The sequence below is a fragment of the Capra hircus genome, chromosome 13 (genome assembly GCF_001704415.2).
Source record: "Capra hircus breed San Clemente chromosome 13, ASM170441v1, whole genome shotgun sequence".
In the NCBI taxonomy this organism is placed as follows: Eukaryota; Metazoa; Chordata; class Mammalia; order Artiodactyla; family Bovidae; genus Capra; species Capra hircus.
The window spans coordinates 69521362-69533128 of record NC_030820.1 but is presented as its reverse complement, the minus strand read 5'-3'; the positions used below and the strand labels follow the sequence as shown (position 1 = coordinate 69533128).

Genomic DNA, 11767 nt, shown 5'->3' with positions numbered 1-11767 from the left:
AAATCTGACTGGTCAAACAGCCAAGGAGTGCTCAGCACATGGAGCTTGCAATGGCCTCCTGCTCAGTGCTGCCACATGCAGCTTCCACCTGTCACTGCCCTGCTCCAGAACTGTGTGTGGCTCCCGACTGCTTCCAGAGACAAGCTTGGACTCCCGGGCTACTGTGCTGGGCCTGGCTCTCCTGCCAGGCCAGCTGCCCTGCTTGGGCTCTTTCCCATCTCTGCCCCTGCTCATGTTTTCCCTGCCTGGCATGTCTCCTGTCCATTCCCTGTAGCAGTTGCAAACACTTATTGAGCACCTACTGGATGCAGGCAACATGCTGAGCTTTTCATTTGCATTATCTCAATTTGATTGTCATAAAACCTAGTAGAGACAGTAGTTGTCCTGTTTTACCAGTGAAGAAAGCGATGCTCTCAGATGTGATTCTTTTTTTTTAAACTGAAGTATAGTTGATTTACAACATTGTGTTACAGGTGTACAGCAAAGTGATGATTGGTTTTATATATATATATATATATATATATATATATATATATATATACACACACACACACACACAGACTCTTCTTAAGATTCTTTTCCATTATAGGTTATTACAAGATTTTGAATATAGTTCCCTGTGCTATACAGTAAATCTTTGTTGTTTATGTTTATATATAGTAGTGTGTATCTGTTAATCCCAACCTCCTAATTTATCCCTTCCCTCCTTTTCCCCTTTGGTAACCATAAGTTTGTTTTCTATGTCTGTGAGTCTGTTTCTGTTTTATAAATAAGTTCATTTGTATTACTTTTTTAGATTCCACATATGAGTGATATATAATATTAATATTTGGCTCTAACTGACTTCACTTAGCTTGGTAATCTTGAGGTCCATCCATGTTGCTGCAGTTGGCAATATTTCATTCTTTTCTATGGCTGAGTAATATTCCATTGTATGTGTGTGTATATATATATGTACCACATATTTATCCATTCATCTGTTGATGGACACTTAGATTGCTCCCATGTCTTGGCTAAAATAGGCTGCTATGAACACAGGTGCATGTATCTTTTCAAACTAGAGTTTTCAGCTTTTTTGGATATATGCCTGGGAATGGGATTGCTGGATAACTCGAGCCAACAATATCTATTTCTGGATAGCTCTATCTAATGGAAACTCTAGTTTTAGTTTTTAAAGGAACCTGTATACAGTTTTTAAGAGTGGCTGTAGCAGTTTAAATTCCCACCAGCAGTGTAGGAGGGGTCCCTTTTCTCCACACCCTCTCCAGCATTTATTATTTGTAGACTTTTTGATGATGGTGTGAGGGAATACCTCTTTGCAGTTTTGATTTGCATTTCTCTAATAATTAGCAATGTGAGGCATCTTTTCACGTGCCTATTGGCTCTGTGTATGTCTTCTTTGCAGAAATGTCTATTTAGGTCTTCTGACCATTTTTTAATTTTTTTATTGAGCTGTATGAGCTGTTTGTATATTTTGGAAATTAAGCCCTGCATCATTTGTAAGTATTTTCTCCCAGTCTGTAGGTTGTCAGACATGATTCTTAAACTGTGATACCTGGGCCAGCAGCTGCAATACCACGCACACTCTCAGGCCCTACTCCAGAACTACTGAAAGAGAAACTCTGAGGCTGGGGCCCAGCAATCTGTATTTTAATCAGCTCCCTTCAGCCACATCAAAGTGTTTCTGATGCTTGTTCTAGTTTGTGACTTGCTGCTTTAAGAGATGAAGTAACTGCAGGAACCTCTCATTCAGGCAGAGGTTGAGAGGATGGTAGAGGACCCCCAGGCAGGGCATTTATGATCATTCTGAGCATCGTGCCTGGACTAGGCTCTGGAGATGCTGCAGCGACCCAGCAGTCCTGGTTGGTGGGGGGTAGGGAAGAAGGGAAAGAAGCAGAACTGACAGGCAGGCAGGCAGTTATGATGGATGGCAGCAGGATGGGAGGGTCAAGGAAAGCTTTCCTCAAGCAGACATCTAAGTCTTAAAAATCAGTTGGAATTAGTTAGATATAAAGGGTGGGAGGGCTTCTCAGGTGGCTCAGTAGTAAAGAATCCGCCTCCCAGTGCAAGAGAGGAGGGTTCCATCCCTGTGTTGGGAAGATCCCCTGGAGAAGGAAATGGCAACCCACCCCATTAATCTTGCCGGGGAAATCCCATGGACAGAGGAGCCTGGCAGGGCTATAGTCCATGGGGTCGCAAAGAGTGGGACAGGACTTAGTCACTAAACAACAACGAAAGGGTGGGAATGCTATTCCAAGTGTACTGACTGGTTTGTAGCTAGGCCATGCAGATGTATCTGGGGATAGTTCAGTCTTGATGGTGGAAGGTGAAACAATTGAGTAGGGGGCAGGGGAGGAATCAGATTGTGTGTTGGGGGAGCGGGGGAGGGGAGGAAGTGGGAGGCGAAGTCTCTGCCTTCAAAGCAAAGGAAGGAGCTTTAGGGGCTTCCCTGATGGCTCAGATGGTAAAGCGTCTACCCGCAATGCGGAAGACCAGGGTTCGATCCCTGGGTTGGCAAGATACCCTGGAGAAGGAAATGGCAACCCACTCCAGTACTCTTGCCTGGAAAATTCCACGGACGGAGGAGCGTGGTAGGCTAAAGTCCATGGGGTTGCAAACAGTGGGACACGACTGAGCAACTTCACTTAATGCTGCTGCTAAGTCACGTCAGTTGTGTCCGACTCTGTGTGACCCCATAGATGGCAGCCCACCAGGCTCCCCCGTCCCTGGGATTCTCCAGGCAAGAACACTGGAATGGGTTGCCATTTCCTTCTCCAGTGCAGGAAAGTGAAAAGTGAAAGTGAAGTTGCTCAGTCGTGTCCGACTCTTCACGACCCCATGGACTGTAGCCCACCAGGCTCCTCCATCCATAGGATTTCCCAGGCAAGAGTACTGGAGTGGGTTGCCGTTGCCTTCTCCGACTTCACTTAATAGCAATTGAGAAAAAGCCCTCTGGCTTCCGTGTGGAGTGGGCACTAGAGAAGATAGTTGGGGAGGGGGCGAGCAGAGACCCAGGAGTGTTAGGCCTTCCCTCGGCCCTAGACCCAGCCTGCTTCTGCCCTTCAAGGCAGCTGCAGAGATTCAGACCCCAATCACAGTTTTGGTCAGGTGGCGGTTCCAAGGCCCGAGTTGCAAGGCCCGAGTTGCGGCATTTGAGGCCAAGGGGTGGGGCTGGGAGGGAACTGCCCCCACCATCTCCCACTACTGGCCCGCCCCGATGGCTCCGCCCCCACAGCCGCCCCGCCCCCAGCCCCGCCTCTCCCCAGCTGCTGGCTGGAGGAAGACAGGCTCTGGGCTGCGATCCTGGGTTGCGCTTCCGTTCCTTGTTGCCTTTCCCTGCCGATGTGGCTAAGGCTGCGGGGCTCCTGGAGCCTCTCCTCCCAGACTTTCATGGACAGGCTCTGGATGTGGTCAGGGATCCCTAGGCTGGAGGGCAGGAGACTTCCACTGCTGTCCCCTATTCCTGCCAACCAGGCTGTCGGTGGTAGCCGAGCACTGCCCCAGCCTGGACAGGTTGCCTGGCAGTGTGGGCTCCGGCTGGGCAGTTTCCGGCTCCAGCTGTCCTTCCCAGAAAAACGTCAGTTTGACTGAACCCTTTTGAAACCTGTTTGGGATTTCTAGTCGAGGGAAGAACACTGAAAGATCATTAACCACCGGTGAAGGGGAGCTTTCCGTGTTCTGAAACCTCCGCAGGACGTACCAGCTATCCTATGCGCTGAACCTTCAGCCAGGGGACCTCTTATTCTTCCTCTTTTTACTTAGATGTACTTTCTGGACCCATTCTCCTCCATCTGGTGTCCAGATTCATGTCTCACTATGCTTTGCAGTTCAAGGAGGGTCTCAAAAGAATGGGCTTCACCGATGGCTCAGCAGTGGTTTGATCCCTTGGGTTGGGAAGATCCCCTGGAGGAGGGCATGGCAACCCACTCCAGTATTCTTGCCTGGAGACTCTCAAGGACAGAGGAGCCTGGTGGGCTACCGTTCATAGGGTCGCAAAGAGTTGGACATGACTGAGTGACTGAGCGTGCATACATGCTAGAATGGATGTTCTATATTTTAAAATTTTGTTCAGAAATAGAATAAGAGATGCTAAAAAAATACTGTTTAGGGCTCTTCTGGGGGCTCCATGGTAAAGAATCCGTATCTCAGTGCAGGGGACACAGGTTTGATCCCTGATCCGGGAAGATCCCACATGCAGAACAACTAAGCCCGTGTACCACAACTACTGAACCTGCACTCTAGTGTCCACAAGCCGCAACTACTGATCCCATGTACCTCAAGTACTGAAGCCTGCACCCCAGATCCCGTGCTCCACAACAAGAGAAGCCGTAGCACTGCAACTAGAGAGTAGCTCCTGCTTGCTGAAACTAGACAAAGTCGGTGCGGCAACAAAGACCCAGCTCAGCCAAAAATAAGGAAGTAAAAAATTTGTAAAAATATTGTTGAGAAATCAATTAGTGATAGGCCTTGAATTAGATAGGGATGGAGCATATACAAGAGGGTCAGGGACAGCGTAAGTGGGTTGAAGTGGTGAATGAAGCCATGGATAGTGGAGAGAGTGAGTGCTAGGAGGTGGCCCATTTGGCCTTGAATATGGGGTAAAACCATGGGCACTGAGGAGCCATTGATGGGTGTTGGTCAGGAGAGTGACACAATATTGCCAGTCACTGTACCAGTGTAAATGTTATATGCCCCATCAGGTCCTGCTTGATTATATCAACACAGCATCATCATTGGGCTTCCTAAAAGAAAAGCAGTATGTATTCCTGAGTTGAAAGCAATCACTTTTGCCTTATGGATAATTTTTTTCTACCTGTTTAGCATCTTCGGTGGGGCTTCCCAGGTAGTGCCAATAAAATCCACCTGCCAATGCAGGAGACACAAGATACGCAGGTTCAATCCTTGGATTGGGAAGATCCCCTGGAGGAGGGCACAGCAACCCATTCCAGTATTCTTACCTGGAGAACCCCATGGACAGAGGAGCCTACGGTTGCAAAGAGTGATGTGGCTGAGCACACATGCACATGTCTCTGCCAAGCTCCCTGCTGGTGTGAAATACTGAATTCCGGATTTTAAAAATTTATTTAGGGGCAAGAGAATTAAAATTTAGGGCTTCCCTGGTGGCTTGGATGGTAAAGAATCTGCCTGCAATGCAGGAGACCCAGGTGTGATCTCTGGGTTGGTAAAGTCCCTAGAGAAGGGAATGCCCACCCGCTCCAGTATTCTTGGAGAATTCCATGGACAGAGGAGCCTGGCTGGCTGACAGTCCATGGGTTCGCAGAGAGTCAGATACGACTGAGTGACAAACACTTTCTAACACGAAAGAACTAAAGAGGAAGGAGAAAGGAGAAATGGGATGACACAGGTAGCAATGGGACAGGGTGGAAGAGAGAGACTATCATGGATTTTCCTGGGGTCCCCACCCGGTCAGTTTTCCAAGCAGCTTGAGGAGCAGCCAGGAGTGAATGAGGGCTGCGGGCCACATATTCTGAGCTTGGTGCTACGTATTACGAGCTGGGGGCCACATAACGTGGGCTGGGGGGCCATATGGCAGAAACAGTCCCATTGAGTCACGGGACGCACAGCCACACTGCTTCGTAAAGCTTGGTGTGAGGAGTATTTTTGTTTTTTACAGCCCAGCTGTCTGTGTAATGACTTCCTACCCTCAGCCTTGTTCACTGAGGTGTCCCTGGGCGACCAGCTGAGTCACCACATTCCTTGCAGCTTAAAACACTGGCCCAAGCACAGGGCCTGGCTCCTTCATGTAGGTGGGACCTTTGAAGTCTGCTGGAGAGTGAGGAAAGACAGGCTACAGAGCTCCCATCTCTCACCTATACCTCTCCCTCAAAACATGATTTAAAAAGCAAGCGAAAATAGAAAGTCCATCTGTTAAACACTATGGAATGGACACAGCCTGAAAAAAAATTATATCAGCAACCATGAAGTCATATAGGACTTCCCCTATTGCCTAGCAGGTAAAGAATCTCCCTGCAACTCCGAAGACATAGGAGACATGGGGTCGATCACTGGGTCAGGAAGATCCCTTGGAGGAGGAAATGGCAACCCACTCCAGTACTCTTGCCTGGGAAATCCCATGGACAGAGGAGCCTGGTGGGCTGCAGTCCAAAGGTTTGCAAAGAGTCAGACATGACTGAGTGACTAAGCACACAGCAAATGAAGTAAATGTCAAGTAGAATGCAGGGAAGTGGGGATATGAGGGGTGGCCAAGAACTAACACCCCTGCCCTCTGTCCTGTTGTAGCAAGAAGGGTCCGAAATCCAAGTGAAGAGACTGGGAACTCTCATGCCCAGCTGGAATGGAATGGAAACTTGCTCAGCTCTTCTGTAAAATAAACAATAAGCAGGCAGTTTTCAGTAAAAATAAGGATGCATTGGCAGAAAGTTCAGCAATCTTATCCTTGAAATATGTTTTAAAGAAAGCTTGGTCAGGTATATAAGAAGACAAGGTGGAGATTATTTATGAGCCTTGTTCACGGCATAGGTGAGCAGGAAGCAAAAATGAGTGAGTAAACTATGGTGGAGGCTGACCTTGGAATTCTACACAGCACTGAGAAACTATGTGTTAGGTGTACATAGAACAGCATGGATGGAACTTATAGTGTTAAGTGGGGGAAATCAGTAAAAGAGATTTAAGGCATATTACTTTCCCAGTCTTATTGAGATATGACTGATGTACAGTAAATCATATGTATTTAAAGAGTACGATTTGAGTTTTGACGGGTGTAGATACCCATGAAACCGTTGCTGCAATCAAACTAACGAATATATCCATCTCTTGGCAAAGTGTGGAGCAGATCTATATGTATTAAAATGAACAGATGTTGAATACCTATTAAGACAGGAAAAAAGTTCAGCAGTGTGTGCAATATAGTCCCATAGTTAAAACAAAAAATGTGTAGGTACCCTGAAAAATCTGGAGTAATATATACCAAAATAAACTGTATTTGTTATTGTTGTTTAGTCACTTGGTTGTGTTCAACTTTTTGCGACCCCCATGGACTGTAGCCCACTGGATTCCTCTGTCTATGTAATTCTCCAGGCAAGAATACTGGAGTGGGTTGCCATTTCCTTCTCCAGGAGATCTTCCAACCTAGGGATCGAACCCGGGTTTTCTGCACTGTCAGACAGTTCAGTACAGTTCAGTTGCTCAATCGTGTCTGACTCTTTGCGACCCCATGAATCGCAACATGCCAGGCCTCCTGTCCATCACCAACTCCCAGAGTTCACTCAGACTCACATCCATCGAGTTGGTGATGGCATCCAACCATCTCATCCTCTGTCGTCCCCTTTTCCTCCTGCCCCCCATCCCTCCCAGCATCAGAGTCTTTTCCAATGAGTCAGCTCTTCGCATGACGTGGCCAAAGTACTGGAGTTTCAGCTTTAGCATCATTCCTTCCAAAGAACACCCAGGGCCGATCCCCTTTAGAATGGACTGGTTGGATCTCCTTGCAGTCCAAGGGACTCTCAAGAGTCTTCTCCAACACCACAGTTCAAAAGCATCAATTCTTCAGCGCTCAGCCTTCTTCACAGTCCAACTCTCACATCCATACATGACCACTGGAAAAACCATTGCCTTGACTAGACAGACCTTGGTTGGCAAAGTAATGTCTCTGCTTTTGAATATGCTATCTAGGTTGGTCATAACTTCCCTTCCAAGGAGTAAGCGTCTTTTAATTTCATGGCTGCAGTCACCATCTGCAGTGATTTTGGAACCCCCCAAAATAAAGTCTGACACTGTTTCCACTGTTTCTCCATCTATTTCCCATGAAGTGATGGGACCAGATGGTATAATCTTTGTTTTCTGAATGTTGAGCTTTAAGCCAACTTTTTCACTTAGGCAGATTCTTTACCATCTGAGCCACCAGGGCAGTCCCTGGTGGTTATTATCGGTTTTATATAAAGGTCACCATTAAGTGTGTGTTCTTTGGTGTCTGGCTTCTCTCACTCCATGTGATTTATTAGAGTCTTCCATGTTGTTGTGTGAAGCTGTGGTTCATTCACTTTTAGCGCAGCATATCACAGCATTCCATTGGGTGAAAATACCAAAATTTATTTATCCCTTCAGCTACTAATCGACATTTGGGTTGTTTCCAGTTTAGGGCTACTACAAATAATGCTGCTGGGAGCATTTTGGTACATGTCTGCTGCTCTGCCTTAGCATGTATTACAGTACGGTTCCAAGTCATTTACGTCTATAAGCGTGTTATTTCTCTTCTATTTGGCCTACCTGGATTTTGCTCCTGTTTTCCTTTTTTTTCTCCTTTTGGGTCAGCCAAGTGTTTTTTGATTATTGCATTTTATCTTCTGTATTAGATTTTTTTAAATGTGTTAAAACATATATAACCCCCAATTTACCATTATAACTATGTTTAAATGTGCAGTTCACTAGTTACATTCACATTTTTGTGCAGCCAATCTCCAGAACCATTTTCATCTTGCAAAACTGATATGCTCCATCCATTACGCAATAGTTTCCCATTCATTCCTTTTCTGCTTCCCTAGCAACCAGCATTCTACTTTCTATCACTGTGTATTTCACCATTTTAGGTATTTCATATAAACAGATTTATGTAGTATTTGTCTTTTTGTGACTGGCTTATTTTCTTTTAAAAAAAAATTATTTTTGACTGTGCTGGGTCTTTGTGGCTGCATGAGCTTTTCTCTGGCTCACTGCATCATTGACTCAATGGACATGAGTTTTGAGCAAACTCCGGGAGACAGTGAAGGACAGGGAAGCCTGGCATTCTGCAGTCCATGGTGTCACAAAGAGTCAGACATGACTAAGCAACTGAACAACAAATCATGGAAGCCAAATAATAATTAAAATTATTTATTGTATCATTATACACACTGATGGAAAGCATTATAGACAGAAGAGTTTCTTTCCCACCATAACATTATTTACATCCATTTATTTAGCTAGAAACACTAGCTTGAAGAGGTACTGGTATATTCTATTTGAAATTATTTCTCTAGAGTAAACCATTGTCTTACAGTTGGAGCATGTTGAAGAAATTGTTTTTCTCATAAGCTTTTTTTATTCTTTTGAGTCTCAATCACTGAGTTCAAGGGACTTTGAGAGAATCCTGGTGTCCTGAATGTCCTGATGAATACGTTGAAATCAAGCACTGTATTTGTATTCTGATAATATTCTTAGATCCATACAAATGTTGGTTTGTGAAGCTCATATTTCTCCCACCAGTGCTATGACATTTGAAGAACATTTGTTGTGAAAGTTTCACACCAATTTTCAGGCCACTGTGCTTCCTGTCCCATTTTCTTCCTTTATTGTTCTTTTGCTCTTGTTCACCTGTCTGCTGCCTTCTGCTGCCTGAGAACTTTGGTTGACAGACTACATCTTCTTGCCATGCATTGGTATTTTCCTGCCAGGTATCTAAGTCACCTGATTCAGGAGACTGGTGAATAAAAGGCATATGGTGTGTAGCTGCTAATCTATTAGAGAAACCTGTGCTGCCTACTGGGATGCCAAAGTCTAACAGTTCTGCCTTAATGATTTCCTGAGTTTTCCTTTTAGTGGATGTCATGTCCTTAAAATAGTCAGAGTCCAGTTGTTCTGAAGCTTTTTGCTGGGTTGTCACAGTCCCATTTCCTCCTTCAGTCTTTACACACCTGTGGGTGCATCTTCATCCCAGAACCCTTCCACATCTGTCTGCTAAGGAGCTGATGAATAATCAACTCTAGTTGGCAGAGTTATTTGATCTCCCCTTAATTTCTGTCGGCTGCCAGAGCTGCATACTAATCTCTTCAGGAATGAGAGTACTGTTGCTGGGTGGGTTTGCACTTTAAATAATCAAAACTGTGATGATGGCCCTGGTGGGGATCAAAACTGGCCCCTTCGTTTCCCTATCTTCCCAGCAGAGGCTCTGGTTAAATTACTCTTTAATTAATATATTAAATATGTCTTTAGGTTTTTTTATGGTTTCACTGTGATGTGTCTAGGAGATTGATTTTTATTTATCCTGATTTGAACTTTGAAAAATTTATTTAATTGGAGGAGAATTGCTTTACAATATGGTTTAGTTCTGATTTGAATTTATTTGGCTTACCTATGACTAGATATCTTTTGTAAGTTCTAGAGAATCCTCAGACACTATCTTCTCAAATATTGCTTCTATCTCATCCTTTCTCTTTTTCCTGTAGAAACAATCTTAAGGTTAGAATGATGTAAATTTTTTCCAAAGAGATTAAAACATTTTTTTTTTTACTAACCCCTTGAAGTGCTAACAGTTCAGGATCCCTTTAATCTGTATTGAGTTTCACATTATGTAGACAACTCAGATGACTTGAAGCCGGGCTGCATCTGTGAAAGGAATGGATCACTTCCAGTTCACATCTTAAACTTCTTCAGGATCCTATACTAAAGTGTAAAGAGTTTCGTTGGCTGGGAACTTGCATATCACACTGAGGAGTCTGAGGGGGGTGGGCAGTTGTGGATTTGTCAAGTCTGACTGATCAGAGGCAGCATTTTGTCAATATTTTTTAATTGAAGTATAGCTGACTTATAATGTGTTAATTTCTGCCGTACAGTAAAGTGATTCAGTTGTACATATACATATGTATGTTCCTTTTAAAACATATTCTCTTCCGTTATGGTTTATCATAGGATATTGAGTATCCGTTGATATACAGCAGGACCTTGCTGTTTATCCAGTCTATGTTTAAACGCTTTCCTCTGCTAACCCAGCCTCCCACTCCGCCCCTCTCCTAGGCCCTCCCCGTTGGCGACATCCAGTCTGCTCTCTGTGTCTGGTTTCCTATTTCTATCTCATTCGTGTCGTCTTTTAGATTCCGTAGATAAGTGATATCACGCATAGTACTTGTCCTTCTGACCTAACATCACTTGGTATCATCATCTCTGGTTGCATCCATGTTGCTGCAAATGGCATTGTCATTCTTCTCTATGGCCGAGTAGTGTTCCATTGTACATAGGCACCACATCTTTATCCATCCACTCCTCTCTTGATGGATATTCAGGTTGTTTCCATGTCAGACTATTGTGAATAGTGCTGCTATGAACATGGGGGTGCATGCATCTTTTCGAATAATAGTTTTGTCTGGAGGTATGCCCAGGAATGGGATTGTTTGATCATACGGTAATTCTGTTTTTAGTTTTCTGAGGACTTCCATACTGTTCTCCACAGTAGCTATACCAACTTACATTAAAGGGCAGCTTGTTGAATCCTAGTGCTGTGGTCCATTGTGGGAAAAGGAGGAAGGCAGGCTGGGCTAGACTAGGGCTAGGGAAACACAACCAGCCACAGAAATGGGAGATTATGGCCGAGGTAGACTAATGCACAGGGTCTACCAGGTGAGGAGGGGAGGCGAGAAGCCAGGACTGTAGAGAAGCTGCAGATGTGACTAGGGTGGCTCTGTAATGCGAGGCCTCTGTTCACCGGGGCCAGAAGCAAGTTCTCTTCCCTGATTCTGGGCAGCTTGGCTGGCCAGTGTCTTCTCCAGGCCAACCAGCAGCCACCTGTATAGCCTGGGCTGGGTCTGGGTGCTCTGGACAGCTTCATTATTGTTCTGTCTACATCCATTGTGAGCCCTTCATTCTGAACTGCACCCAGCAGGTTGTCCCTGTACCTTTATTGAAGGGTTCCTAGAATACAGCTCAAATTATTACCACCACCTTAAAGGCCCTGCATGATCTGGCTGGCCCCTGTCCACCCCTCTAGCCTGACCTCCTCCCTCTATCCGCCTCATTGTCCATGTGCCTTCTTCCTCTT

General features: G+C 45.1%; 1 pseudogene; it reads right to left on the bottom strand.

Moving 5' to 3' along the window:
• Nucleotides 9225–10961, bottom strand: LOC102182148 (annotated as a pseudogene).